Source organism: Sus scrofa, chromosome 8 (assembly GCF_000003025.6).
Source record: "Sus scrofa isolate TJ Tabasco breed Duroc chromosome 8, Sscrofa11.1, whole genome shotgun sequence".
Taxonomy (NCBI): Eukaryota; Metazoa; Chordata; class Mammalia; order Artiodactyla; family Suidae; genus Sus; species Sus scrofa.
The window spans coordinates 40371395-40385789 of NC_010450.4; the positions used below are offsets into that span (position 1 = coordinate 40371395).

A 14395-nucleotide genomic window follows, 5' to 3' on the forward strand; every position below is an offset into this window, starting at 1 on the left:
TAAGGTGGCATTGTTGGCTGGTTAGAGCCAGGAAGGAGGAGTCAGCCTTATTTCTGTCCCAAGCGTGGTGTGTGACCCTGGATAGGTCATTGTGTTGCTTCAGCTCTTCCAGCAGGAAAAGACTGCAACGCTACAACTCAGCCAGCAACGCAGCGGCAGCTGGGAGCGATTACAACTGACTGTTAAACCCTTTGGCATCTTTCAGAGGATTGTAAACAGCTCCCATCATGGTATGTAAATGCCATGTATATTTCTGTGGCCCTGGTCCAGCATCTCTGTACAATTTATTCAGTCTTTGGAATGGGCTACCTGGGGAAGTTGTGGGTTCTGCCTCCCAGGAGGATGGCCTGCTTGCCCAGAGAGATAGACTCTAGTTTTCTCCCTTGAAGAAAGAAAAAATGTTGACATTCTGATTTTTCCCCCAGTCTGTCTCCCTCTTCTCTTGATACTGGAAATACTATGGAGCCACACATTCTAACACTATTCTTCTTCAGAGGCATTTGGATTGGCTGGTTGGTTGGCGTTTTTTTTTGGCTGGGGGGGAGGGGTGGTGGAAGAAGGATAACAGGAAGGGGGAGGGGAGGAGGAGGAGGAGAGGAAGGTGTGGATTCCTTTTTCTTGGCCTTGACATTGACTGGGTGCCCGGCGTCATTGGATACCTTGTAAAACAACCAGGGAAGGAAGGACGAGAAATTCTAGTCAAGGGCTTGGGTGCAGAGCAAGCTCTGGAAACTTCACTTACAAAAGAGCTGGCTCTTCTTCTCAGTGCTTCCAGACTAGATGGCCTTCCCCACTTGGGAACAGGGTGCACTTTATTGAGAACTGGAAACTTAAAAAAATTCCTTAGGCATTCCCATTGTGGCCGAGCAGGCTAAAAATCTGACTAGTATCCATGAACATGCTAGTTCGATCCCTGGCCTTGCTCAGTGGGTTAAGGATCCAGCATTGCCATGAGCTGTGGTATAGGTCGTAGATGTGGCTCAGATCTGGCGTTGCTGTGGCTCTGGCGTAGGCCTCAGCTGCAGCTCCAATCTGACCCCTAGCCTGGAAACTTCCAGATGCCACAGGTGCAGCCCTAAAAGGAAAAAAAATTCTCCATTCACATTTTTATTATTATTTTTGTCTGATAGAAACTATGGTAGGCATTACCCCTGTGGCACAGTGGGTTAAGAATCCGACTCGGAGGCTCAGGCTCAGGTCGCTGCGGAGGGGCAGGTTCCATCCCAGGACTGGTCCGGTGGGTTGGGTGGTAGGGGTGGCTTCTCATTTACTCTCAGACCAAAAAAGACAAAGGCAGCAAAACCTTTTCCTCGCCTGTGTTTCAGGAATAAGTACCACCCACCAGTTTGATATGCAATTGAGAAACATCTGCTAAACAAAGGCTTCTCTGGGGCTGGACTGGGTGTCTCCTGGGACAGGAGGAGGGGCCAGACTGGGTGTCCCCTGGGACAGGAGGAGGGGCCAAGTGAGCCGCCAGCCCGCTGAATCATCTAGAAGACCTGCCTACATTTGTCCTGGCAGCCTGCCTTCTGTGTGTGCCAGTCAACTCTGAAGGGCACCTGGTCCCACCTGGCAGGAGGATCACAGACTTAGGGAGGGTGGAGGGGGAACACGGTTTCTGGGAAAAGAACTCACAAGAAATGACAGTGCAGAAAGTGTTATCGAAAGCCCTTGAGGTTATGGGGCTTCACTTGATATGTTCACTGCCACACAGCCTTCTGCTCCTGTGGTTGGATGAATAAAAACTGAGAACAAAAATTGAACCAGGAATGGAGCTCACTCCCAGGAATACAGTGTAACAGAACAGAAAAAACTAGATGTGTTCCACACAATAGGCCATTTGACTTGATACTCCTGGATTTAGAATAATCTTTACAAGTTTAAAAGATCAATATGGGCTTCATTATTCCACTAAGGTTGTTGCATTATTATGGAAACAGTATTTCTAAAGGACTGGTGAAAAGATATATGTAATACCCATAAAAACTACCATTGAATAAGTGCTTAGCTGGTATTACCTAGGGTTATAAGGCCCTTTTTTTTTCTTTAGGGCCACACCCTTGGCATAGGTAAGTTCCCAGCCTAGGGGGCAAATCAGAGCTGTAGCTTCTAGCCTACACCACAGCCATAGCCACAGCAACTCAGGATCCTTAACTCACCGAGTGAGGCCAGGGATCGAACCTGAGTCCTCATGGATAATAGTCAGGTTCATTACTGCTGAGCCACAAGGGGAGCTCCTATAAGCACTTTTGACCCCAACCCTGTAAGCTGTTACTCTTTTTGCATATATGGCTGGAAAACCAAGCTCAGAAAGACTGAGTACTTACACGAAGATAGCACAGCCAGCAGGTGGTGGGGTCAGAGCAGTTTCAACAACTGGGAAAAAAAGGGGAAAAGCTTCTGATTTCATGCTCTTTGGGCAACTTCCTGGATTCTAATCAAACGTCTTACCTATCCTCTTTTCAGAAGGAAGTGCCTCGGAGAAGAAGCCCTGGGAAGTGTAGCTTCTGGGAAGGACTGTCTCCAATTGCAAATGAATTTGTAATCTGGTTTATGTACTGAGTATGTAGTTAAGTTACGAATACATATGGATGCATTTATACATACATTTGAGAAAATACACCAGGAAATCCATCATCCCTGGATGCATCCTTGAAATCATCTTTTGGGGATCTGTCAAACCAACCACAAGAAGGGAAGGCCAAAGTGATCAGTTGTAGCTCGGTATGACATCTTTAATGGCTATTTCTCTCTTTAACTTTAACAGTCTATCCCTATAAAATCTGCAGAGTTTATCCAATGGGCCATAAGAACAGATCCACATGCAACTGGATAATGAGATAATGTAAAATTAAATTCCAGTACAACCATTGCCGAGTTAGATGGTTTAGACCACGGTTGGCAAATATTAGACCCACACTACTCTGTTCCCTCCTCCTATATCGCTCTCACTGTCATTGCTAGAAGGCCGTGGCACCCTTGAGCTCAGAGATAACCTTGGAATCTTCAAGATACAAGTCCAAGCACAATAGCAATTTCTATCTCTGGTTTGCGGGTAAGAGGGAGGGATAATCAGGAAAGGAAATGATGGGTGTTAGGTGGTGTCATAAGGCAAGATTTCATGGAGAATGGAACATGAATTGGACCTTGAAGCATTTGGAGAGGGAGTTGAGAAGGGCTGACAAATCCAGGCAGGACAGCAGGTGGAGGCAGGGATGATCACAGCGCATGTGTGTGTTGGAGAGAAACTGTGTAGTGGAGGAGGAGGGGAAAGACAAGGTAATGAAATGTTCATCCTGCTGGGGTGAAGAGGACCCACCCTCTGCTCCATTTAGATGGGTAAGGAGGCAATAGACTGTAGAAAGCCTCAAGGGCTGACTTCTCAGGTCCTCACTTACTGCGGGCTACTTCTGCCATGATGATCGAACAGTGGGAGGAAGGAAGGAAGAAAAGGAGGGAAAGAAAGAGGGAGGGAAGGAAGGAAGAAAGGAAAGGAGGGAAAGAAAAATGGAGGGAGGAAGGAAGAAAAAGAAGAAAGAGGGAAAAAAGGAAGGAAGAAGATAAGAAAGAAGAGAAAAGAAAGAACTGAAGAAAAAAGAGAGGAAGAAAGAAAAGAAAGAAAAAAGGAAAGAAAAATGAGAGAGGGAAAGAGGGAGGGTGGGAGTGAGAGAGGAAGAAAGAGAAAGAAATTCGGCATCTTTGGCATGAGCAATTTATTAAGAGTGACAAAATTTTCAGTGTTGGGCTAAACTTCCAGGATATGTCATTTCAGCTACCATGTGATCATCTTACTCTTTGGAAGCAAGCCTCCTTTGCAGTCAGCATATCCTGTAAACTTTGTTCTTTGTGACAGGTGGAACACATTAGAAAGCTCTCTGAACTCAAGGTTGGTCCTATCCTAGTTAGCCAGCCAGTTCACTTGGGCTTTTTGATTCGTCTGGATTCTTTTATGTTTCTTGACAGGGAAATCTATGGGAGGAAAGGAGGCCTGTTGTCAAAGCTCTTTCCTTCTAGATCGCCACAGTGAAGGCTGGCATTCTCAAGGATTCTTCTTGGCAATGAACTGCGGCTAAGACTGTATACCTCAAGATTCATCAGAATTGCTTTGACCCTGTGTGCTTCCTCTTTTTTTTTTAATTGCATATTTGTAGCGTTGTCTAAGATGACTGAATGCCACAACAAAAGGGAACATAGTCTATCTGATTTTAATAAAAGGCCTCTCTCTGGATGACATGGTTTTGCCTTGTGAGAGGGAATTGCCATACACGTGCCATTGTGTTGGCCTCAGTTGCTTTTTTTTTAAAGTAGCTTAGCTCCAAATCTTTTATTTGGTAATTATAAGTACTTAGCATGATGCAAGTAAGCAGCACCCAGAGGGCAATTATGGAAAAGAACAGTAATATTCAGCTGATGGGATAGATACCACGTGGTCTGTGTATGTGGAAGATATTGCTCTCTCTCACAGGGTTACAACTATTGTGTTGTCTGCTTTGCAGATGAGCTTCTGGGATGGACCTGTGGTTTGGGAACAGACACTTCTCTGCTCCCAAACACTTCTCTGTCCTGATAGACAGTACATCTATCATTGACAATGACATACGTTTTGGGAAGGTTTCCTATGCAGATCTGTGGCCAGCACACTTCTCTTTGACAGAAAAAAAACACAGACTTCACAGATGCCATCTCTGTAACTGTCACAAGACCTATATTCCACAGCTGTGAATATCTTCATGTTTCTATGACTCCATCTTTGGATGAACCAGGTGGGTTATTCAATTTTTTTGGTCATGGTTGTTGCCATTTTGAAGGTTGTCATCTCTTTGTTTCTTTCTTGGTTCCATCATCTATAGTTACTCGAATTGAGCCAATACCATAAGTCAAAGGTGTAAAAATGTCTCTTCTCCTGTTAACTTGTGGGGATCCCTCCACGTCCTTGACCTTCTCAAGTCTAAGGACATTTACCTCCACTCCTCTTAAGCTGCCCATTCTCAGGGCCACCCCTTGGACCTTCTTATCATCCAAAAACTTTCCACGCCATAAAAAGCTGAGGGAGTTCCCTCGTGGCTCAGTGGTTAACGAACCCACCTAGGATCCATGAGGATGCGGGTGGGTTCGATCCCTGGCCTTGCTCAGTGAGTTAAGAATCCGGCGTTGCTGTGACTGTGGTGTAGGTCACAGACATGGCTCAGGTCCCTCATTGCTGTGGCTGTGGTGTAGGCCAGCAACTACAGCTCTGATTTGACCCCTAACCTGGGAACCTCCATATGCCATGGGTGTGGCCCTAATAAGAAAAAAGAAAAGAAGAAAAAAAAAATCTGAGAAGGCTACTCTGTTCTATGTCTTTTAACCATTCAGATTTTTCACTCTCCTACTCAAAGTATGCCTTCTTCTCTGAATGGACTGTGAACCCTGGTTCTTGACCCCTAGAGGCTGCCCGAGAATATTGCTCCCTAGAGTTTTCATTTCAAGCCTATCAGGCCCAGATCCCACTTCCTTACCCACATCTTCAACTTCCTAATGGTCTGGAGGATCCAGAGCACCAGCCTCCTCCCTTCCTATAAGCACGAGGGTTGGTGCTGCCATCTCTGTTAAGCTCTGCAGTGCCAGCTGCCTCTGTCACTCTCCTCGGCAATGGCAACCCTGGTCCATGCCTCTCCTTTCCACGACCATCCCACCTTCAGTTCCTTTGCTTTGCTGTGCACGCCAGGCCTTTCATGATTGGCCTCTGCCTGCCCAGCAAACCTCATCAACATCTCCGCATCCTTTTCCTCCACAGAATATCAGCACCCCCCCCCAAGTCCCTATGCCCTAGTAACACCGTGTTAGAGGGGACAGTTTCCCCACACCCCAATTTCCATGGGAAAGTGGTTTCCAAAGAAAACTCTGATTGTCTTCAGCCCTCACACACTCTGCCCCTGCAAGTCCCTCCCTGGAAAAATGATAAAGAACAAGGGGCAAGCTCGGCTTTGTTCTTCCCCTGTCTTGGAAGTGAGCCCCAGTTTTCCTCTGCTGCTCCATGTGCTGAGCGACCCCAGGCGGACTTCTTCTTCTTCTTCTTCTTTTTTTTTTTTTTTTTTTTTTGTCTTTTTGCCTTTTCTTGAGCTGCTCCCGCGGCATGTGGAGGTTCCCAGGCTAGGGGTCTAATCAGAGATGTAGCCGCTGGCCTACACCACAGTCACAGTAACGTGGAATCCAAGCCGTGTCTGCAACCTATACCACGGCTCATGGCAACGCTGGATCCTGAACCCACTGAGCAAGGCCAGGGATCGAACCCGAAACCTCATGGTTCCTAGTCGGATTCGTTAACCACTGAGCCACGACAGGAACTCCCCCAGGAGGACTTCTGTTTGAAAAGTTGCCATGTCTAGATCTGCCTGAGCTGGGTGCCTTCAAGCTTTGTTTTCCCTTGTTCTAGGTCTGGTCCTCCAAATTAGCTATTACCATCTTTTTTTCTTTTTGTTTTTTAGGGCCGCGCCCGTGCACAGGGAAGTTCCCAGGCTAGGGGTTAAATCGGAGCTACAGCTGCTGGCCTACACCACAGCCACAGCAATGCCAGATCCAAGTTGCATCTTCGACCTACACCACAGCTCATGGCAACCCTGGATCCTCAACCCACTGAGCGAGGCCAGGGATCGAATTCATATCCTCATGGATGCTAGTTGGGTTTGTTACCACTGAACCACGATGGAAACTCCTAGCTACTACCATTTAAAGAGTGATATTCTGGCTTCCATAATTACCCTTTTGAATTTTTCTCCAATCATCCCCAACTCAGGTGGGAAAGACAGGCACTGTTTATTCCTCTTGGATACTCAATAGAAAACCTGGCTGTGGTCCCCATAATGACCTGTCTCTCCCTGCTAGGCTCCTACCCATCTGGCACCATTCTATTGACCATCGCCAAGATTGACGTCATGCCCCTTTATATATTCTCTTACAGAGTCCTGGTAGGAACCCCATGAGCTCACAGATAAGGAAACCGAGTCTCTGAGCGAGAAACTTGTGCAACATGTCCAGTGGGTTACAGGCATCCCTGAGACTAAGATATTTCCCTCCCTCAGCCTAGGAAACTCTTACTCCACCTTCGAGGCTCAGCTCAAATGCCACTTCCTTTACAGAACCTCCCCCGACTTCCCCAAGCAGTGCTGCTTACACTCCCTATCCCAGCAGTTAGGTATTGACTGTGATTTTTTTTTTTTTTTCCAGGGTCACACCCACGGCATATGGAAGTTCCCAGGCTAGGGGCTGACTTAGAGCTACAGCTGCTGGCCTACGCCAGAGCCACAGCAACACTGGATCCCAGCCACGTCTTCGACTCACAGCTCACCGCAATGTCAGATCCTTAACCCACCGAGCAAGGCCAGGGATTGAACCGGCATCCTTGTGGATCCTAGTCAGGTTCGTTAACCGCTGAGCCACGAAGGGAACTCCTTGACTGTGAGTTTTTAAAAGACAGTCCGCTCTCTAGACAGCCAGCTAGGGAAATCGACTTTTCATAGACCTTCAGGAGTCAGCCCAGTGACTTCAGTAAACATTAGTTCAGGGAATTAAGATGACAATAAGATAAAGGGAGAAGGAAGGAAGGGGGAATTCCACTGTTAGGTTCAATTTGGAAATATCTCTTCCTATTCCCAGGAGTCTAGGCATATAGATGTGGAGAAGGGAACTAACTTTATTACATTTAATTTTCACAGCAGTGCTACAATCCAGACATTCATTATTCTTTTGCTCACTTATTCCAAAAATGTATGAAATACTGTTAATGTGCTAGTCATTGTCAAGGCTAAGAATCTATTTTCAGGAACTCATCATCCATGGACAAGCAGAGTTAAAGACCAGGGATTAAAGCACAAGGTAGAAATTGCCAGGTACTCACGGAGATGCAGGAAAAAGGAAGGTTTGCTCATTTCATCTCATTTAAAGCCTTCAAGTTGTTAAAACGTCCTGCTTTTGTTGGCCCAGCTAGTAGATGACAGAGCTAATACTGTGGGGCAGGTCCACTTACTTTAGAGCCCGTTAATCGTCCCAGGCTCCACATGACCTGGCCTTGGTCCTTGGCTAAGAAGGGGGCCTTCAGGAATAGGGACCCACGGGATTCTAGATGCTGTGTGTGTCACCCCAGACAACCTGAGGCCCCTTACACCTTTACAACTTTCTACTCACTGCAGACGTGGTCTCAGAGTTTCATGCCCCCAATCAGGATTGGCTGGTACCTGGGAGGAACTGGAAAGAGAACTGTGTTCTCAAGGGACAGTAACATCTATCTACATCTATATCTATCTATATATAAATTCATTGAAGTACAGTTGGTTTACAATGCTCTGTTAATTTCTGCCGTGACATATGTATATATACACACACACATGTATTTATATTCTTTCCCACTATGGTTTTTTACAGGATATTGAACAGAGTTCCTTGTGCTATACAATAGAGCCATCCTATACATACTGGCTTGAATCTGCTAATCCCAAATTCCCAGCCCCTCCCTTCCTCGAGCCCCTCCCCTTCAGCAACCACAAGTCTGTTCTTGATGTCTATGAGCTGTTTGTTTTGTAGATGTTGATTTGTGTCATATTTTAGATTCCACATATAAGTGATATCATGTCATATATGTCTTCCTCTGGTTTACTTCACTTAGTATGAGAATCTCCAAGTTCCTCCATGTTGCTGCAAATGGCGTTATTTCATTCTATTTTATGGCTGAGCAATAGTCCGTTGTATAGATGTACCACATCTTCCTTCTTCCTCTGTTGATGGACATTCCTCCCCCCAAACACCTTATGCTTTTTTAGTGTTGTATAATTTAAATCCCATTTAATTCTATTTTTTGTATATTCAGTTCTTGGTGCAAATGACCAAGTGACTGCTTCCTTCACAAACCCTCCATATGCCCGCTGTCTTGAAAGAGGTCTAATAGGGTACTCTGTCTTGGCCTAAGAGTCCAACTTCAGATTTTTCCCCAAGAAAGCTGAAAATTCATAATAACTAGTAACACAGTAACTTGTGGACACACACAGACAAGTGTCCCACTAAGGCATGGAGTGGAAAAGGCAAAAGCAGGAGGGGAATTGGGTTTCTGGTCCCCTCGGGGGTAATAAGCACAGAAGAAGCCAACTTTCTAGGTGGGGAAGTGTTTTCCTTCCCAATGAACTTTTGCTTCCATCCAAGTAAAGGCAGGTCCTCAAAAACAGGGATCATTGCCAAGAAGCCCATAACTTCCATTCTCCTAAGTCAAAGAATATAAGAAAGTGGATACAGATACCAGGTAAACCACTCACCATTAATGTGGAGATAGCTCTTGGTCTGATTCTAACAGTCTCAGCAAAAGGAATTCCGTTTGGTTTCTCTGGAATCATTAGCAGACGAAGATGCTTCTTCTCACCCTGGTCAGTGAACCTGGATGGCTGCCTCTCTTTTTAGCCTCCCTCAGAGCTGAATTCCTCTAGGTACCTGCCACTGATCCACCATGAGGTGCCTGGAGTAAACAAGAGTGCTTCCCAGTGGCTGTGGAGCCACAACCTGGTGGGAGCAGTGGATATGGGCTCTGGGGATGGGGAAGAAGGCATTGCCATGACCAGTCCTGGTAACTCTGGTCCTAGGAGCAGCCTGCTCCTCCCAGTGTCAGCCTGAAAGCTGCACTTCTAGTCGAAGTTAGATTGGCACAGAGTAATGACTACTTTCCCCTCCCACTCTCCTTCACCAGTTATGAGAACGTGGGGCTATCACCATCATGAATCTTTCCCAGAGCCCTCCATTACTGATGGCTCAGCTAATCCTGTACCAGAAATGTTGACTTCAGCTGAAGCCACGGGGCCAAAGTACAGGTGGGACAGCAGGAACTCATTCTTGTTGCGGTCTGAGAAGATGCCTGCATTTTATTACCAAATCCATTCAGCTCAGTTCAATGAACATTGATGGAGAGTCAAGAGCCAGGAGCAGTGTAATTAACCAGCCCGGGTAATTGAGGCCCCAGACTTCCAAGTTTCCAGTTTGCTCTGTCTTAATTTGAGGCACTGTCACTATCCGTGCTGGCCATCAGCCTCAGGTGGCTGGGCTGGTCCTTCCAGTTCAGCCTGTCCCCCTGAAGTGGCGTGGTCCAGGTGGCAAGGGAGAGGCTGCCCTACCAGTCCTCTCTCCTACTTTCTCTAAGTTGCCCCAGGACATGGATGGGAAGTGCAGCTTTGACAGGTCGTGCTGCACGTGTACACCCACTGCCACGTTGGGTGACTCTCACTAAAGTGTCTCCCCAGGGTGGCCAGTCCTTCTAGATGATTTGGCTGCACCTGGATCAACACTGATCATGTTCCATCCACCCACCCATACACTCGCAGCTGTGACTGTGGAGTGTGTGTGTGGCAACAAGCCAGGGCTACCGCTGGATACCTATCCTTCAATGTCACGTAGCTATTGGGTTTTGGCATCAGGGACAGCAGTTGCGCTGGGCACGTCCCCCTCATCTCTGCCCCTAGGGGATGCTGCACACACCAACTCCTTTGAACGTGAAGTTGGGAGAAGATCTGTGAGGTTCATGGTCTACCCTCCCCACCCACCCCCGTCTTAAGGTGGCATCTTTTCTGGAATAAAGGAACCAGGACCCACAGGCCAGGGGTCACCAACAGGACAGTTCCAGGTGACAGTCACCTCAAAGCCAAATGCTCAAATCTGATTGCCATTATTTGTAAGAGATTTCCCTCTTACAAATCTCCCCATGTGGTAGAATCTGTGTACCACCCACTCTCCTCACCCCTGCTTAAGTGGCTGATGTCCTTAGCACCGTCCTCCCCTGGAAGTGAGCACATGACACTTCATAAGAAAGCAAACATGGATCCCCCCTGGAAAGCCTTAGAATTCTGCTGGTGTGATGGAAAGAAGCACGGAATGAGAAAGAGTAACCAGGGTCCGACAGTGCGTGTGCCCAAAGAAACAGAAATGAAGTTACCCTCTGTGGGGACACAAGGATGATCTGAATATAACATGTGGGCTCTGCTGTCTGTGATGGGGGGTGCGTCATGGGGGGGGGGTCTGGATCTTGTGAAAAACAGATGCCAGGATGAGATCAAACACATAAGTACTGGGAGTTCCTGTTGTATCTCAGTGGGTTACGAACCCAACTAGTATCTACGGGGATGAAGGTTCGATCCTTGGCCTCGCTCAGTGGTTAAGGTCCTGGCATTGCCATGAGCTGTAGTGTAGGTCGAAGACATGGCTCGGATCTGGCCTTGCCGTGACTGTGGTATAGGGCAGCAGCTGCAGTTCTGATTCGACCCCTAGCCTGGGAACCTCCATATGCCATGGGTGCAGCCCTAAAAAAGCAATTGAAACAACAACAACAGCAAAAATCTAAACCATGTAAGGACTTAATTAGGAAGAGAGCTGTGTGAGCAGCAGTGGGACAGGAACTGAGAAAGGTTGGGAAAGCACATGGAAAAGCTTCATCTTGTCTTTGTTGAATGAATGAATGAATGAACAAAGTATAGTTTAGAAAAGGAAGGAGAAAAGGAACATTTGGGTACAAAATGATGTTAATCAGTAGACTTGCTCTTATGTTATAGGCAGATGAGATGTTCTCCTGGAATCCACCATGGGGCTGTACTGGGTGTTTACGCCTGACATCTGAGTGCTCAGGTCTATTCTGATTGATTGATGCCTGTGCAGTACTGATTGTTAAATATTCTGAAAATCATCCCTAGATACACGGATTAACAAATTGCCTGGAATATTTGGTGATGGTTTCACAAATGCAAAATAATTTATTTCTGATGGCCATTCCATGGTAATACATACATTAACATCATATATATTAACAATTCTTATTGTGGTGGAGACGAAACAAGGGGAGCCGCCCAAACCCATCTGTTGTTCTGTGAATCTGATGGAAGATGATGCATTAAATTGAAGCGATGTCCCTGCCAAGTTTCTAATGAGCTGTTGATTTTTTCTCTACTCTCCCTAAGAAAGAATGTATGCTACTCACCCCCACCCCCACTACCCCACTGAAAATGTACCAGTAACTAATGCGGGTGGACTTCTTCCTGTTCTCTGTCACAAGCACAGGACGTCATCCTTAAATCAGAAACTGCTTGAAGAAAAAATAAACTGAGACCGAATGAAATGTGACTTTTCATTAAAGTTTTTATCCTCACAACATGCTGAAGGAATGGAGATATCTGGGGCAAATGGATGAAATGTCTAGACTTAAAAGTCAGGTGGACTGGAAGCAGAACTGGCAGAGCCCATTGGGAGGTGGGAGCATGGCGACAGGGAGAAGCAAAAGAAAGGAACTCAAGAAGCCCCAGAGATGGTACTAAGGACTTGGAACTCATGGTGGTGGTGGTGGTATTGAGGTTCAAATCTAATTATATCTCCAAAGGGGGTGTAAGGGGTGATATCCGGTATCTGGGGTGTACTTAGACTAGCTGGATTTTTTTTTTTTTTTGCTGGTTTTTTTTTTGTTTGTTTTTTTTTCGTCTTTTTAGGGCTGCACCCATGGTATATGGGAGTTTCCAGGCTAGTGGTCAAATCGGAGCTGCAGCTGCCAGCCTACACCACAGCCACAGCAACTCGGGGTCCGAGCCCCATCTACAACCTACACACAGCTCATGGCAATGCTGGATCCTTAACCCACTGAGCAAGGCCAGGACTCAAACCCATGTCCTCATGGATACTAGTCAGGTTCATTACCACTGAACCATGATGGGAACTCCTGGATTCGTTGTTTCTTATAACCAGAAATGAATTTTGAATATCAGTCCAAAGTCAGAGATCAATGCCTCTGTCTTTCCATATACTCCCAAGACTGAAAATCTGTGCTCATGTCTGGGATGGGACTGAACCTCTTGGATGGGGATGAGAGGTCACAGGTCACCTCTTCCAAGAAAAGAGAGATTCAGGAGCAGGAAACTGGGAAAGATGATGCTCTGGATGTATGGAGTTCTGAGCGAAGTGACATGCTTTCTAATGTGCATTAAACTCCCCTTCTTGATTAATGGAGCAGCTCCTCTTCTGGCATAGGGCACAACCTCTCTTTCTCTCAGGGTTCTAGTCGTTGCTTCTCTCCTGCATGGCAATGGCTTCAGCCACCCACTGGAACACACACTGTCACCAACCCTGAGTCTGCACTGTCTCTCTGCTCACCTTTGGGAATGGCCTCTTTTTGCAAACTGTTTTCAATGACCGGATTTGACAATGGCAGCTGTTTCCTGCCCAGACTGATACAGTTGCCCGAAGTCACATATAGCTCTCTTCTTTCCTTTGTATAATGTCTGCAGAAAAAAAAAAAATAGCTAAAAATCCCTGCCTTCTTTTGTGGTAGGCAAAGACAGAAATGAGCTTAGGGCTGGGCAGCTGAAAACTCAAGGAATTTAGACTGGGGCTACCCCTCCTCAGAGATTGATTGAAATTGTGAAAATTAGGAAAAAGAAAAAGTGTAAAAAATAAATCAAACTAATCATAAAAAAATTGGAGTGAAGAAATAGAATTAAATATATCCACAATCATACTAAATGAAGCACAATGGCAGTTCTTCTACACTCCATCAAAATGGTGCACCCTCACCCAAGTCACCAATGACGCCCTGTTGCCAGATCTATGATGATTGTCAGTCCTAATCTACTACTTTCCCTTTTACTCCATTCCAGCCACTCTGGCTTCTTTGTTTTTCCACACACACAGAAAGCATACCTCCACCCTACAACTTGGTGTTGGCTGTTCTTCCTGCTTGAATATGCTTCCTTCGTATATCCACATGGCTGGCTCCCTCCCTCCTTTGACTCAAAGTCACCTTCTCAACAGAGCCTATCCTGACCACTCTGTTTATAACTGCAACCTCCCTGCTCTTGTACTCCCAACCCTATATACTCCGCTCAACTTTCACTGTTTTCCACATCATTTATCATTTCTAATATTTTATGTTAATTGCTTATTTATTATGTGTACTATTTATTGTCTGTCTCCTCCCATAAAATTTCTCGAGATCAGGGATCTTCATTTTATACACCAATTGCTCAAAATACGATCCAAGACATAGTAGGTGCTCAATAAATATTTGCTGAATAGATAAATAGCAGAGACTTTCAAACACAAAATTTAACTAAATGCTGTCAATGCAATGAAACAAGGGCAGGAAAAGAGACAAGTGCAAAAATATAAAGTAGAATTCTGAAGTAGAATTTGAATATCAGCAAAGGTAACATTTAAGTTTAAAATCATTAAACAGGATTTTTTTTTAAAAAAGAATATTCTATTATAAGAGACCTTTATTTAATAAGGAAAAGATAACAGTCATAATCCACTTTGCTTCAAACACACCAAAGTATGCATCAAACATTAAACATCTAACTATAAACCAAACACTTTTAGAAATATAACAACAACTTGATTTTTACAAAATACA

At 45.6% G+C, this 14395-nt stretch overlaps 1 protein-coding gene across 10 annotated transcripts in view; it reads right to left on the reverse strand.

The window, feature by feature from the left end:
• Positions 1-14395, reverse strand: part of LNX1 (ligand of numb-protein X 1) — a 240265-nt gene that overhangs the window by 138558 nt on the left and 87312 nt on the right. For 5 of the 10 annotated variants that reach the window (XM_021101221.1, XM_021101222.1, XM_021101223.1 and 2 more), the window contains exon 4: positions 13138-13265. The exons of 4 other annotated variants lie outside the window; for them this stretch is intronic. The gene's annotated coding sequence lies outside the window, so the exon portion shown is untranslated. Of the gene's footprint in view, positions 1-2327; positions 2346-13137; positions 13266-14395 lie in introns of those variants that run through there. One more of the 10 variants, XM_021101218.1, reaches the window with a different exon arrangement.